General features: G+C 34.8%; 1 pseudogene; it reads left to right on the top strand.

Annotated features, from left to right (window-relative positions):
- Window positions 1-5,366: 5,366 nt before the first annotated feature.
- Window positions 5,367-5,773, top strand: LOC107139399 (annotated as a pseudogene).
- The last annotated feature ends 10,405 nt before the right edge of the window (window positions 5,774-16,178 follow it).

Below are 16,178 nucleotides of genomic sequence, written 5' to 3' on the forward strand. Positions count from 1 at the left end.
TTTTAATACAACCAAAGACATCAGACAGCTAAAAGTGGACAAAGATCAAGAGAAAATATCCACAAAACAATTAGCAAAAGATTAGTATCAGAATGTATTAAAAACTTCTCTAAATCAAAACAAACAATAAACAAGAATGCATACAACTGAAAATGGCCAACAGGAATAAAAGGGCAAGCCACAGAGAAGAAACCAGAAACAACCAATGAACATAGATAAAAATATGTTCAGCCGGGAATGGTGGTGCTTGTATCCCAGTGACTCAGGAGGCTAATGCAAGACAAGTTCAAATCCAGGCTCAGCAATTTAGCATGACCCTGTCTCAAAATAAAAATAAATAAATAAAAGGGCTGGGGGTGTACCTCAGTGGTTAAGCACCCATCAGTTCAATTCCAGGTAACAACAACAAAAAAAGTTCAACCTCAGCAGTATTAATAAAAACACAAATTAGGGAATAAAGAAATGGACATTCATACATTGTTGTTCCAAGTATAATTTGGCATTGCCACTTTGAAGAGTGACCTGGCAATATCTAGCAAAGCTGAAGAAAGTACCACCCTACCATTCAGTAATTCCACTTCTAGGTTCATAACCCTGAATAAACTCTTACATGTGAATATAAGTAGACATGATTGCACCAGTGTTTATAATGACAATAAATATATAAATAAATAAAAACCTAAATGTACATCCTGAAGAAAATGATAAATGAACTGTATTACAGAATACTATAGAGTGGTTAAAATGAATAAGCTAGAACTACATCTATATAAGTAAAAAACTCTGAATGAGAAAAAAGTAACTTGCAGGATAGGTACAGCCTCTTCCACTTATATTATAGTTTTAAAACATGTTTAAAAAAGACATACTGCTTACAAGTACAAATATAACTTGTAAAGATAGAATAAGCCAAATACATGTTAGTGGTCACTGCCAAGGAGGAAGGAGAAGGGCTTCAAATATACTGAAACTTTTTTTAATAGAAATGATCTAAATTATGGCAGACTGCTACTTGTTCACTTAGTATCTACTTTCTTAGCAAACAAACTATTATTACTAAAAGTGGCAATCTACATCTCCTCGCCTGCCTTGCAGATTAGGGTAGCCAATAACATAAAATCAGAAGTCATTGGATATTTGGCTCTGGGAAAGATATTTAAAGGAGACAGACTTCACTGGAAGATGGACCCTTTTGCCCTTATGCCTTCCTCGATTCTACTCCCTAGAATGTGAACATAATGGATGGAGCTGCAAAGACCTTCTGTGCAATCATAAGATAACCTTGACAGGGAAAACAACAAGCTAAGGAAAGACAAAAGGAGCTGGTCCTTGGCAACCACACAGTTACCATATCCAGAGTGGGGAGGGGGAAACACTTTAGTTTGTTTTAAAGTACCTTTTAGTGGGGAAGAAAGGAATGCAGGCATCTTTCAGATGCAGCCAAACCTAATCCTAACTGTAACTGAATGATATAGGGCAAAATATTAAGATAAGACAGCGGAGAAGAGGACTCATGTCTCGTTCCTTATCTTCAACTCACTGTGCTTTTCTATAGGTTTTTTTACATTAATTTTAAAAACCTTTTAATTCTCAGATTTTGAACAGTGATTCTCAAACGTTACCCACAAACTTCCGTTGGCTAGCAGATCAAGTTAAGAGCAGAGACAACATGTATACATATACTCTGAGGTGGCCAACCAGAGTGGATAAAGAATTCACCAGGAACTTGCCAACTATACTCTAGAGAGCAGTGCTGCCACTGCCAGTTTGGATAATAAACAAGACTGTAAGATCCCACAGTCTCTTGGCACTGGACTGGGGATGAAAAAGACCAAAAACAATGTGCAGACTAAATGGAAACCTGCTGTCACTCCTTTTCCCCTATTTTTCCTTCTCCATGCATTTCCCAGAGCTCAGTCCCATAATTTTCTTCTTCCTCAACTGAATCACCAAGGAGAAGAAAAAAACAGTTGTTCCCTTAGATGAAATTTTGATTGTCTTTTACAATCATAATCATGAAGCTCCTTCTAAACCAATTCCATTAAACACCGTGTAATGTTTCTTGGATATTAATTTAAGTGACCTTTTGAGATCTGAAAAGTTTCAAATTCACTCAAAAGAAAAAAATGGGGATGGAGCAGATTTTAGATTCTGACCCAAGATAATCATCTGAAATATTTAGTTACCATTGAAAAAACAAAACAAAGAAACTGTTCATCTGTTAGTCTGTTACAGATAGTGATCTAGTCAGCAAATTTGGTATATCAGTTTTTGTGTTGTTTTCCTAATTTGGTTTCTTTCTTATTTAGTTTCTCCCTAATGTCATTTAACTTTTCCTAGTTTATAATCTTAGTGGTTGTTTGCATTATCTCCTGCGGATTTTTCTGTCAATAGCTACTACCTGTCTCAGTCCCTCATTTCAATTTTCTCCATAGTCTCAAGCTTCCGAATTCATACCAGTTAAGACCCCTTTTAGGGGATGACATTTCAGTACCTTTTAATGAGATTTTTTTTTTCAGCTTTTACAGGGACAGATTATAGGATGTGCTTCCTGCTCTCAAACAAACAAAAATAGTGCAATTAAGCTGTTATTTACTCAACAATGTAATAGGAAATTAAGTAAATTGTTGGAAAAGTCTCCAAAATAATCCTATTTAGTTCACATCAATAGCTCAAAACATTTTTTTGGAATTACTTTTTAAAAATCTCATCTACATTCTCAAAATTGTATGTTACTAAAAACCTTTAAACCCTTGGGTTATCTCTCCCAGCCTTATTAAAAACACTAAGTATGTTTTTCTTTCTATCAATAAAAATATCTACTAAAAAATAAACTTTTGCAGATGACATTTTCCACTTGAGTTTCAGAGAATATAATTAAATTTACCCACAGCAATCTATTCCAAATACAAATATTATATTATAGCCTAGTCTCAAGCTTCCCTCTTTAACTATAAAGCCAAGAGGAATAACTACAAAAATTTTACAGATAAATGTAAGCGTTTTCAAAAAGCATATTTTTAATAACTATAAAATAACGTTTCAGCTTTCACAATCCTATGATAGCACTGAACATAATGCTATGCCACTAATGAGACAGTTCAGAGAATAGTTACACTTAGCTATAATTTTCAGTTTTGCATTTTACTGTGCTATGTTTCATTCTTAAACAAACAAAAAAGCATAGAAGTCTTAAAAGAGAAGATGAAACCTTCACTTGATATAGCCAAGTTTATGGTTTCATTATAAAGAATGCTAATCTTGAGGGAGAATTATGAAAAAGAAGAGAGAAAAGAAAAATACTAAAAACCAGGTATTTTACTCTTCCTAAGCAGAGCTTTTTTATAAAAAATAAGTGTAATGTGTGGACCGTGTGTGACTTCTGAATCTATAAGCCAACTTAAAAAGACACTTTAGGGACCACTAGGGAAATATGATAATGGACTAGGTATTAGATACTACTAAGGAATTATTGTTAGTTTTATTAAGAATAACGACATAGGGCTGGGGCTCAGCAACAAAGCACTTGCCTAGCACATGTAAGGCACTGGGTTTGATCCTCAGCACTACATAAAAATAAAGATATAAAAAATATTTTTAAAAAAAGAATGACATTGTGCTGGGTGTGAGGGGCACATGCCTATAACCCCAGCAACTCAGGGAGCTGAGGCAGGAGAATCACCAATTCAAGGCCAGCCCCAGCAACTTAGTAATACCCTCAGGAACTTAGTAAGAACCCAGCTTCAAATTTAGAACTTAAATGGGCTGGGGATGTAGTTCAGTGATAAAGCTTCCCTGGGTTCAACATGCAATACACAAAATAAAAACAGTAATAATAATAATAATAATAATAATAATAATAATAATAATAATAAAAGTAATGGCATTGTGGTCCTCTTTTAAAATGTTCTCATTTGGGGGCTGGGGATATGGCCCAGTAGTACAGTGCTTGCCTATTATGTGAGGCCTAGAATTCAATCCTCAGCACTGGGCATGGGAGTTTCATTTTAAAAAATTCATACTGAAGAATATTAGAAGTAAAATGGCTATCACTTTAAAATACTTGCTCTTGGGACAGGAGAGAGAGAGGAGAGGAGATTAAGAGGTGAAGCACAAGGGGCAAAATCTTGGTCTTTGTTGAATCTGGAAGATGGATACAGGTTTAAGAAAATTTATTTTACTTGTCCCTCTACATTTATATATGTTAGAATTTTCTAAAACACAAAAATTAAAATAAAGATATGACTTAAATGTGTTTCAAATAGCTAAAAGATAAATTAAGATTGCCAATGGATTTTATATTCTACTTTGGCAGACCAAGTATTACAAACACTAGTTTTCCATAAACTTGGGACATGCACATATTCACTCACTCAGACCATGGATAACAAAAGTAAGTGAGACAATGTTACTGTTGTTAGAAAGGAGAGAGTAAAAACAAATTTGTAATGTTTCAATAGAAGGGTATGGAGAACAGCAGCAAGATAGAAGATGGAAGGAGAAACTGACTGAATGGCTGCAATGTGCCATAAGTATATTTACATATCACTGCTGTTCAAATGGAAGAGGAATTACTCATGAAATTGTGTTTGTTTTTATACCATACCTCATCCCAGCATAATTAAATCAGAATATATGGGTACAGAGTTCCTCCACGAAAATTATTCATTAGAGAATTTCACCCTAACAACAACCCTTTAAAGTAGGTTTTATCTTCATTTTCCAGCCGAGAAAGCTGTACAGTCGCAAGTTTTAAGGGTGATTAGAACATTGACATTTACAGAACTAGAGGGTCTGAGAGGTCAAGGAGAGTGGTGACTAAAACAAAAGCAGACAGAATTCTGAGAAAGGAGTCAGGGACAATGCTAAAGAGAAAGGTTAAGTGACAGCAGAAACTGTTTTAGCCAAGTATTCGGCAAGCAACAATGAGTTTGGTGATTTAAGTGTACCACTAAAAACATCAGAGGGGCTATTTTACTTACCACAAACTGTGGTAAATAAAGAAAATTAAACATTACTCAAGACTTTAGGGAGCAAATATTTGAGGGCTTAGTATAGACACATATTAGCTATAGCTACACAAAGCTGGATTAAAAAAAAAAAAGTATTTGCAATTCCCAAACAATAAAGGCTCTTTTTAAAAACAGGATATAAGTTAAAGGAGAATGAAAGTATAACAGTCACTGAGTACTTATTATGTAACAAACCTTTTTACTGGCACTATATTATATAGTCTTCCCAACAACCTAATGAGGTAGGTCTTCTATGCTCATCAACTTACAGATAAGAAATAACATTTTGGCATAGAATGCTCGCCATGCCACACCCAACTCTGTTGGCTGTGCACGTATGTCTATACGCCCACCATGGTCAACATCTGGCAGCTGAAAGGAAGATGGCACCTGGTGGGTGGCAAAGGCTTTGATGAATATATATGAAGGAAGTAGGAATGAAACCAACACTGTGAAAAATGGATGTGATGCCTAAGCCAGATTCTGTCATCGCTTGTGATGGCAAAAACCTCACTATAAAGACTGAAAGCTCTTTGAAAACAACAGTTTTCTTGTACCCTGGGAAAGAAGTCTGAAGAAACTTCAGCTGATAGAAAGACTCAGAGTGCCTGCAACTTTACAGATGGTATATGGGTTCAACACCAGGAGTGGGATAGGAAAGAAAACACAAGAACAAGAAAATGGAAAGATGGAAAAGTGCTGGTGTCCCACTTTTGTGCATAACTGACAGTTGTACGCAGGTCTATGAAAAAGTAAAATAAAAATTCCGTCATCACTTTAGACAGCAATTAGCTGTAAGAACCACTAATTCAGCTCAGTTCAATGAGCAAATCTCCACACTTTTTTTCCCCATTACTGTGTTCAATTATCCTTATCATAAATACTTTACAAGCAACTATTTCAGCGTGTTGGTTTGTGTTTGTGCTAAAAACAAAATAAAAACACTCCAGAAAAAATAAATAAATAAAATCTGAAACTTTAAAAAAAAATCAGGCACAGTGGTGCACGCCTGTAAAAACTTTTTCAGGCACAGTAGTGCACGCCTGTAATCCCAGAGATTCGCTCAGGAGGCTGAGGCTGGAGGATTGTAAATTCAAGATCAGCCTCACCAACTTAGTGAGGCTTTTAGAAGCTTAATGAGATCCTGTCTCAAAAGAAAAAATAAAAGGGCTCAGTGGTAAAGCACCTCTGGGTTCAATCCCCAGTAGCACCCCACCCAAGAAAATAGGTAATTTTACCAAAGTCACAGAATATATATGTCAAGGCCAGAATTCAAAATTAGTCAAGTCCTAGTAACCATGGTAAAATTCATAAATCTGTACCCTTTACATTGCTCCCCTCTGGAATTTACATAAATGAAATCATACTACAATTTATTCTTCTCCTCCCTTTTTAATCCAACATGTTTTTAAGACTCATCCATAATTATGCATTAATAGTTCATTAACTACAGTGTCACAAAGCAAGGGCTGGCAAACTATTTTTGTAAAAACAATTTTTGTGGGAATATAGCCACACCCATTCATTTATATATGGCTTATGACTGCTTTTGCACTATAATGACAAAGATAAATAATTGTGAAAGAGAATTTTGGCTTGCAAAGCAAAAAATATTTATTATCTGGTCCTTTAAGGAAAATTTGCTGACAACTGTCATAGAGGCATACATGGATAATGCTATACCCAATAATGTCAAACTTTCACAATTTTGTCAGTATAGTTTTTAAATCTGCATTTCATTAATAACAAAGTGGCAATTTTTCTCCTATGAAACGGCTCTTCCTTTTCCTTATTTAGCTTTTTCACATTTACATACATGTGAGTACTAACAAATATATTGTATATTGTGAGTAAGATCCTTTATGTGTTAGAAATTTCTTCTGCTACATACTTGTTTTTTGTTTTTGTTTTTTAGGTAATGGGGATTGACTCCAAGGGCACTCTGTCACTAAGTGGCATCCCTAGCCCTTTTTAAATTTATCTCAAAACTTAGTCTCATTAAGTTGCCCAGACTGGCTTTCGATTTGCAAGGGAACACAGCCCAGGGCCCTTGCACATGCTAGGCAAGTTCTCTATGAGCTAAACCCTTACACTCTATACTAAGTCTTAAAATCTTGTAGAACAAGTGCCTGCTTCAGGGATTTTACAATTAACTTGTCAAGTTCCACAAAAACAAATAAAATCATATTCCGCAGGACTTTTTAAAAAAATACCAATGAATTTACATATTATTGACAGGTTAACATATATTTTCAATAAACATGACCATGTCCCCACATATATTTAAGTCTTCTTTAATGTCCTTCAATATATTTACAACTTTCCTGATTTAAAGATCTTGCCCTCCCTGCATAGTTTGATCTTGAATTTTCGTCACCAAAATGCCCATACATTAAAAGCTTGTCAGCACCCTGTGCACTGGGAGATGGCTGGATCTTTAAGGGATAGGACCCAGTTGGAAGAAGTTAGATCTTGGGGGTGGGAGGAGGGAGATACTCTTCAAGAGGTTATTAGAACCCGGTTCCCTTTCTGTCTTTCTCTTTTTCGTTTCCCTACAGAGCTCTGAAATAAATAGGTCTCTTCTGCCACATGCTCCCACCATGATGTACTATGACACCACAGGCCCAAAGCAACAAGGCCAAGCAACCATGAAGTGAAACCTCTGAAACTGTGGGCCAAAAAAACCTTTCTTCCTTTTAAGATTATCTTACCAGGCAATGGTAGCACACACCTGTGATCCTAGCGCTTGGGAAGCCGAGGAAGGAAGATTACAAGTTCAAAATCAGATTCAACAATTTAGTGAGGGCCTAAGCATTAGCAAGACCCTGTCTCAAAATAAAATAAAAAGGGATGGGGATTGGACTCAGGTCAAGTGCCCCTGGGCTCAATCCCTGGTACCAAAAAACAAACAAACAAAAAAAGATTTGTCTCTGTTATTTTTTATAATGATAGAAAGCTATCAAATTCCCCTTTTAAGTATTTATTCCTAGATAGCTCTTTAATTATTGTGAAATGTTCTTATTATATTTTTTATTGTATGTAGTTTAGAGTAACAGAATTTATTTTACTATATGAAGCTTATGTTAAACACCTTATGGAACTATCATGAATCCAAAAAATTTATCTGGTCTTCTTGAATTTTTTATGAAGATATTCATATTGACTCTAGAGAATGACCACCTGGTGACTTCCTAAATAAAGCCTTATAACTTTTTTTTTTTTTTGCCCTATTGCACTATCTCATATTTCCAGTGGAGATATAATGCAATGCTGGAGAGATAAAGTATGATGGACATTTCTATACTGTACTAGTTCTTGTATTTAAAGGAATGCTATTAATCAAGTATGATATCTGCAGTAGGTTTCTCATAGATATCCTTTATCAAGTCACAGAATTTCCTTTCTGTTCTGTCTGTAATGAGATTTTTACCATAAAAGGCTGTTAATTTTAAATTTTAAATTCATTTTCTGCATCTTTTTTTAAAAAAACTTTAAAGTGTTCATGTGAATAATTACATTAATAGATTTTTGTAATGCTGAATCAAGTTTGCCTTCCTGGAAAAAACCCTCTTTTCAATATGTAGTATTTCCTTTACACACTGCTGAATTGAGCTTGCCTACCTATTTTTGATAGTCTCTTGTTCCTTAGCCACATATTTTTACCCTTTATACACATTAAACATTTTATATTCTGAATCTGACAACTAGAATATCTGTATTTTTAAATACCCGGTTGTAAGTTTTCTTGCTCTGCTCATTAACTGTCACTTATTTGAAGTTTTTTTTTTTTTTTTTTTTTTTTCATTGTAAGCTCATGTTTCTTGAAACTTCACCTGCGTTATCTCTCTGAGGCCTGTGTTCCTGTATTTCTCCAGAGAGGAGATGATTTGGTTCTCAGTCCTAACCTGAGACCACTTTTCACTAAATTCTTGGCTAGGGATGATTGTTGTTTTTTGCTTGCTTGTTGTTTTTGGTTTTACCATTCAGGTAGTAGGAACTTTAACCCAAAATCCAGTTAGAGCGGATTTATAGTTTCAACTTCTCAGGGAAGACTATTCATCCTTTCAGTGAAAAACAAGCTTAGGCAACTTTCCCTTTCCCATCCCACACTTCTCCCTGCACTGTGGATGAGTTTTCTATTTTTTCCTAGTTTTACCCACTGATATCTTTCAGGGAGTTCCAGGTCTCTAGATGTTACTTCTGATCTTTCTTGATATCCCATGGTTACCTGCAGAAGTCAAATCTCTAAGCTTCCAGAGATCTACAGTATCCCTGGTAGTGTGACTACTACATAACCTCTGTGGATTCAAGGTTTCTTGTTTTTCAACTCTGTTATGGTTTAGATATGAGATGTCTCCTGAAAGCTCCAGTTAATACAAGAATATTCAGAGGTGAAACGATTAATTATGAGAGTTATAACCTAATCAGTCCACCCTAGCTTTGAATAGACTAGGTATTAACTACAGGTAGGTAGGACATAACTGAGGGGACGGAGGGGAGTGGGCACTGCCCTGGAAGGGTGTATCTTCCCTGTAGCACTTCCTCCCCATCTCTGCTTCCTGACATGGCCGTAAGCTAAGCAGCTTTCCTCAGAAAGGCCCTCACACCATGATATGCTGCCTCATCTTGGGCCCAGAGCAATGGAATTGGCATTCTATAGTCTGAGACTCTGAATCCATGAACCCCAAATAAACTTTTCTTCCTCTAAGTTATTTTTGGTGAAGGCAAAGCAAAGACCAACTAAAATAGTCTCTGAGGAGTTGCCTTACTTGTACTCAAACTCAACAATGGATTTAAGATATTTTAAATATTTGGTCCAGTAAAAAATATTAATGTTTTATAATGTAGACCTTTTGTTTTTTTTCCTATTTGAATGTCTAGTCTGCCACACTGCCAGAAAAAGAAACCTTTCTTCTATGAGCTGCAACAGTTGGCCAGCTGACTATTTTTCCCCAAATGAAATGTACCTTTACTACCTAAAGCCAAAGGAAAGCTAATTAACAAGTATCTGCCAAACACTGTTCTAGGCACTTGGCACATAACCATAAAACTAAACAAAATTAATGTAAAGTGTCTATGTGGGAGAAAAGACAGCAAACAATAAACATAAGTAAACTGGATTATATTATAGAAAGAAGTAAATACAGTGGGGAAAAAAAAATCAAGTGATTGGGTAATAAAAGGATCAAGAGTGTCTGGCGTTGGGATTGGGGGAGTAAATTAGTGGTAAAGAACTTGCCTAGCATGCCCCAGGCATTGGGTTCGATCTCCAGCAAACACACACACACACACAAAAAAAAACAAAAAACAAAAAACCACACACACTTAGTGGTGGCATAGTGGTTACAATCCTACAAAGTAGCTATTACTAAAACATTTCATATTTCCCTACAACATACCACCAATTAAATTTTATTAAGTATAAAATTATAAGGAATTATGAGCATTTTCCTCTTAGTGTGAGGTAACAAGGAGGGCAGCCTACAGATATGTTATTACTACATGACTCCATCTACTTCAAAGAAACTGGGGCACACTTTAATATTAATACTTGGAGATGGTGCTCAAAAAGTTGTAAGGCTCCTTATTCAAAAAAATTAAAATAAGTGAAATCTAAAAATAAACACGAAAAAAATATGATATGATCAAAGTCAGTACTTGATGTTCACTCAAAGAATGATTTAATAAGCAAAATTATCTTTCACAAACACTTCTAAAGATAATTACAATTTAACTGTATTTCTATTAGTCAATTCTTTGAATGTTATACCTAACCTAGAAGGCAACTTGTCCAATTATCTGATTCTATCTTTCATGGAGATATGCCCTATTAACTCTTTAAAATGTTTTTTTTTTCTTCTCTTTGAAAGAACTGGTACAAAGCTATTAAATCACACCTTAAAAAACTGAACTCCAAACCCAAGATAGTACTTTGTAGCCTTATAATTACTTTCATGGTTTTTATCTTTCAAGTTTTTGCTATTGAATGGTAGCAAATAAAACTAAAGCTAACATTTTAAATAAACATTGTGTTATATAATACAACAAATCATCTTTTTTTTCATTTTTTCCATCTCTCTTTTTAATGATATGAATGATAAATGGTGATAGTAATGAGGCCACTTTAAGTTGTCTGTCAGATAAAACTCCCAAAGGACAGGGCATACAAAACTTAAACATAGGATTTACTTATAAAAAATAAAAATTTTACAGGAAACTTTTGCTGTGATCCACTTTTCAAGACAAATTGTTTCATGGACCAAATAAAAAAAGACCAAGTTGAGAATGTTTCCCAAGGCAGACAAACACAGGTTTTTTGTTTTGTTTTGTTTTGTGTGGTGCTAAGGATTGAACCCAGGGCCTTGCACATGTGAGGCAAGCACTCTATCATCTGAGTTATATCCCCAGGCCCAAAAATACAGTATTTTAACACAGCAACATAAAATCCTCTAATAATAATGGCACTTAAAACACTTCCAAGCTCTAGTCTTGCTCTTGCTCGCTGCCATTCTCCCTTAATCTCTATAGACCATGAGAATTCCTCCTATATTTGGTCAGTATATTTAGTCTCCCCAATTTCCAAAATTCAGCTTCCTATAACTCCTTACGTTTATATATTACCAGGTATGCAAAGAAAATAAATTGTCTTTTAAAAACCTAAGATATTTAAAATTTTTGTAAATTACATTAAAATTTTCTTACCGGCTTATACAAAATTGGAAAATAAACCCCAGAAACAAAATGGTTTTTTTGTGTGTGTGTGTGTGTAAGCAAACTAATGATTATATACTTACAGAAAAATGGCCTTAATAACATATTAATACTTATATTTCAATGATTACAATGTTAGTAGTGTATATATAAGACATACACTAAAAGGCCATTAAATAAAACACTATAAAGTATGGTACCACGTATTAAATCCCCACAGTATGCTCAAATGCCTTTCTTGCTCTAACACAATATTCCTACACTGGAAATATCAATCCCTTGGCCAATGTAGTGGTTTAGCCAAGGAATGAGAAGGAAAGGGAAAGGAAAAACTCCAGAGACTTCCCCCCACCCCTCTTAGTCCCAGCACATATGCGCTTTAACCCAAAGAGTTCCACTCTGTCTCTATACATTGAAGGTGAGTTCAACATATTATTTGAAAATGTACTCCTGCTACTAAGAATTTTGAAAACTACCTCTAGCATCAATTCTTCAAGTGAAGTACAGGGATTTATCCTGCATTCTAGGAATCATCAAAACCCTTTCTGCAAAGTCAAAACCATTTTTATACTATATCAAGTTATTTGCCATTTTATTCTTATTCTCTAAGTATACAGCAGAGTTCCAGGGACTACATGATATGCAGCATCAAAAGACTGATTAAAAAGATTATGAGAATCCAGCTACAAGAAAGGCAGATACTGTGTTTTACACAAATATAAAAACAATGTCAAATTTCTCACTAATTTTTTGTTTGCTAAATTATTTTTTGTAAAAATAAATACACTGATATGTAATCAGATTATTATTTTGTGGAGTGTTTGTTTGTTTTGCAGTACTAGGGGTTGAACCAGGGCCTGGTGTATATACATAAGCAGCTCTACCACAGAACTATATCCCCAGCTCTCAACTTAGTACTTTAAATGAACTACCTTTAAATTTTTAGTTTTTGTCTTTAATATAATAAATATCAACATATATTTCCCACAAAATAAACTTTTGGGGTCATTAATCACTTTTAAAAATGCAAAATGGTCTAGAAGACAATAAGAAGCACAAATCTATAGAACAAAACAAAAATCATAGTTTAAAAAAAATCCACATTTACTTTCATTCATTCCACAACATATATTAAATGCCTGTGTTATGATACGATCTAGCATAGCAGTAAATATGACAATGTTGTACTCTCATGAGACTGTAGTCAAGTGTTCAGAAATACACAATAAAAAAGTGACACTAATAAGAAACTCCATGAATAAAAGAGTTAGTGTGTTCTCAAGTGACTGTGTTACTATATTACACTGGCTCTTCAGGAAAGGCTTCTCTGAAGCACTGTATTGAGGAGGAAGGAGATGGGGGAAAGCAAGGAGCCAGCTACAGGAAGAGCCTTCCAGGCTAAGATCTTTGGGACTCTGCCCATCACAGAATCAACCATACTCCACCTTCCATACCTGCTTCAAGTGCCCTGCTCTTCAGTTACATCCACCAGCTCTTGGATTCCCAAATATGTCAAGTTTTCTCTTGCTCCCCTAACTCCACATCCATCTAAAATGTCCTGTTTCTCCATCTACCAAACTTAAAGATCCAGGTCAAAGTTTTATGAATGCAGAGGTTTTGCATTCCCAGGATCCAGGGCTATGTCTGCTGACATATTGCTAGAACCCACCAATATCTCCCTGTCTTATGGTACCTTTATTAATGTCATGTAGTTGTGCTTTTATATGCCAGGTTTACCCATTTGACTATGAGTCTCTTGAAGGTATTTCTGAATTTGCAGTACTGAACACAGTGCCTAATTTACAGTAGTTAATAATCATCAGGCAAATGACTAAAACAAATGAATCACTGGATTTTTGTTGTTGTTTTGTTTGGTAGCAGAGACTGAACTCAGACGCACTTGACAATTGAGCTACATTTCCAGCCCTTTTTTTTTTTTTGGTATTTTATTTAGAGACAGTCTCACTGAGTTGCTCAGCGCCTCACTTATATTGAGGCTGGCTTTGAACTTGCGATCTTCCTGCCTCAGTCTCCTCAGCAACTAGGATTACAGACATGTGCCACCAAACCTGGCTGAATCACATTTTTTATTCTTATTATAGCTATTTTTATGTCTAATCTTTTACATGTATGAATTATGTCTCATTTGTCTTTCTATCACTGAGTCTAACACTGAGCATATAAAACCACACATAGTCCATATATGGTAATCTGTAAAGCACTTTATAATTTTTAAAGCCACTCTATAAAAGACAATATTAAAAGGAATATCCAAGTTACGATTTTACCTAAGAATGGAAGGTGTGTCTGGTATTCATGGAATGGAAGGGTCTCAGTTCCCCAGACCAATATTTAAAGGTAGGAAAGGCTCTATGTTAAACACTGGATTTTTACTAAGGTCAGTCAAAACCTGAAAATTGGATTTAACATTCCAGCTGGCAATGCACAGAGCAAGTTAAACAGTAAAAAAAGATCCCCATATTCCTAGTTCTGATTATATCTAATCAACTGAGCTTATTTTTGTTATGTGAGAAGCTCGATTATATACTAGCTGTTTATACTGCAACTTTCTTAACCCCACAATGTTCTTAATTTTCACAAGCTCTAAATAGTTTATTTATTCATATACTTTTCTAGTAGTTCTCTTGAACTGCTTATCCAGTATATTCACCCCAGCCTATGGTGAATACATTCTTTTCTTCATTCTCTTTCCTTTGAGTCTTTCAAGACTGGTTAGAACTTTCAGAATTTACAGGAAAATAAAGAAATTTAATCTACACCAATAAATAATGCAGCAGGACTGGAGTATGACAAAGATGATTTATTTATTTTGGTGCTGAGGACTAAACTCGCAGTTTCGTTTTCTACCACTGAGCTACATCCATAGCTCCTATGACAAACATTTTTTTAAAAACAAAACTGTTTGGAGGGAACACAAAATTGGTTATGCCAAAACAACTATCAGAAGGTCAACATTCACATTTTAAAGTGATTTAACTATGAATCATGTTTAAGTAACTACCTGCTCCCACTTATTTCTATCAGCAGTCATATATTTAAGTTTAAAGTGATTTTGAAAAACAAAAACTATTTGATTACTGCTCAAATTAGCTTAATTTAGAAGAAAAACTGTAGTGGGGGGGGTGCATAAAGCAAGTTTTCAATAACAAACATGCTGGCCATTGTACCACGTTTTCTACAGGCAATAGGGACATACCACACTTACACAATTATAAAGAGTTCATCTACGCTATCATAAAGGCCCTTTGCTTTTCCTCATCCTCCTTCCTGTGAGTCTTTCAAGGGTGGTTAGAGCTCTCCGAATTTACAGAAAAATAAAGAATTTTAAATCTATACCAATAAATTTTGCAGCAGGATAGCAAGTATCACAAAGATGATTTATTTATTTGGTGCTGGGGACTGAACCCAGTTTCATTTTCTACCACTGAGCTACTTCCCAGCTCCAATGACACAAATTTTTTTAAAGAACAAAACTTGCTGGAGGAAGAACTGGGAAATAATTCAGAATAAAATTCCCTGGAATTATTTATTTTAACTACTCATATCATTATTTTTATGACCACTGTGAGAATAGCAATTATAAATTATACTGTCTCAATATGACAATTTAAAGGTGGCAAAAAATTAAAACTTTCAGAAGCATTTCTAATGTCCTATTAGAGAGAAGAGGTTAAGCAACAGCAATGGGTTCTAGGTAAAGGAACCCTTCCCTATCCAAGGGGTGACAGGGAACCCCAGAATCTCAAAAAGTCTGAAAAACAAAGCTATTTCCACATCCTACAATGTAGGCCTCAGAAATAATGCTCTATTAAGCTCAGGTTAGCCTATATACACTGCATAAATTGACTGTACTTTAATTGACCTGAAATTTCTACAAAAAAATTCAATTTCAACTTAAGCTTTTAATGTAGATATCCTCTAGAGTACCACTAATATTGAGGATCAAATTTCTAAACACAAATATAGACAACAAAGGAAATGAGGGTAAGATTTAACGTAAAACAAAATGCCAGTGGCAATCTGTCAATTTATAAACACTGCTATGTAAAAAAAAAAAAAAAAAAAAAGCCAGAAGAAATTGTTTTAAAATGATATTCTATTTTGTAAATAAAATAAAATTGGACATCTGGAAAACTGAGATTTGGTGATGAGAAAAATTTTATATGACATAAGCATTATACATATACTTACTGCTCTTCTGTGGTAGGTTTAGGGATCTGTTTAGAAAGCTTCTTTTACTCTGTTCACTGGGTAGCTCTCATTAGAAGGAGTATCTGCAATTGAACTAATAATAATGCCCCATGAAGGCTTAGTCTTAAGTCAGCATCATGAAATGGGTGTTCATTTTCTGTTTTAAAGAAATAAATGAGGTAAAATATGCAGCCAGCGATTCTTTTCCCCCTGTCATTTTTTTTCATACCTTTATTTTATTTA

The sequence above is a fragment of the Marmota marmota genome, unplaced genomic scaffold (assembly GCF_001458135.2).
Source record: "Marmota marmota marmota unplaced genomic scaffold, marMar, whole genome shotgun sequence".
Lineage (NCBI taxonomy): Eukaryota > Metazoa > Chordata > Mammalia > Rodentia > Sciuridae > Marmota > Marmota marmota.